Below are 807 nucleotides of genomic sequence, written 5' to 3'. Positions count from 1 at the left end.
TGATAAAATAAAATGTAAAATACAAACCCAACAATAAGATGTAAAAATTTAAAAATATAATTGACTATTTAATATTTTTTATTTTAAAAAAATGTTAATGTTGAATTATATTGTAGAACATATAATGATAATTTGTGTATCTTCTGTTAAATAGAATATATATTTTTATTTTATAAAATATTACTAAAAAAATGGATTGACATAAATTGAAAGTAACTATAAATAAATTGACATTAATGAGTAATTGAATTTTTAACGTATAAAATCATTACTCCTCATAAATAGTATTTATGAGTGATTATGTGGTTTTTTTTCAATTGAATTTAATGACTAATAATATAAATTATTACCATTTTTATTTGACTAATAATATTATAAAATAATTTATAAATTTATTATAAAATAACTTATAAAATAATTTGATAATAATATAAATTATAAATTATTATCAAATTGTAAAATAATTTATAAATTATAAATTTATTATAAATAATTGTAAAATAATTTTATAATTTTATAAGTTTTATAAGTAATTTTTTATGTATTATAAATATAGTTATTTTATAATATTACTTTATTGATTTATAATAATTCAATATGATTAAGAAAATTAAAATGAGGGAAAATCATGTTTATCACAATCATTTAATTTAATTTTTTTAAATATTTTTTAAAATTGGTATGATAACTTATTATATATGATAATTGTTTGACTCATTGTACCTTGATTGTCAATTTATTTTTCAACATATAATGATATTTGTATTTATTTGATGAAATAAAATGTAAAATACAAACCAAAAAATA

Source organism: Cicer arietinum, chromosome 6, assembly GCF_000331145.2.
Source record: "Cicer arietinum cultivar CDC Frontier isolate Library 1 chromosome 6, Cicar.CDCFrontier_v2.0, whole genome shotgun sequence".
NCBI classification, from domain to species: domain Eukaryota; kingdom Viridiplantae; phylum Streptophyta; class Magnoliopsida; order Fabales; family Fabaceae; genus Cicer; species Cicer arietinum.
Note: the sequence above shows the minus strand (reverse complement) of the source record.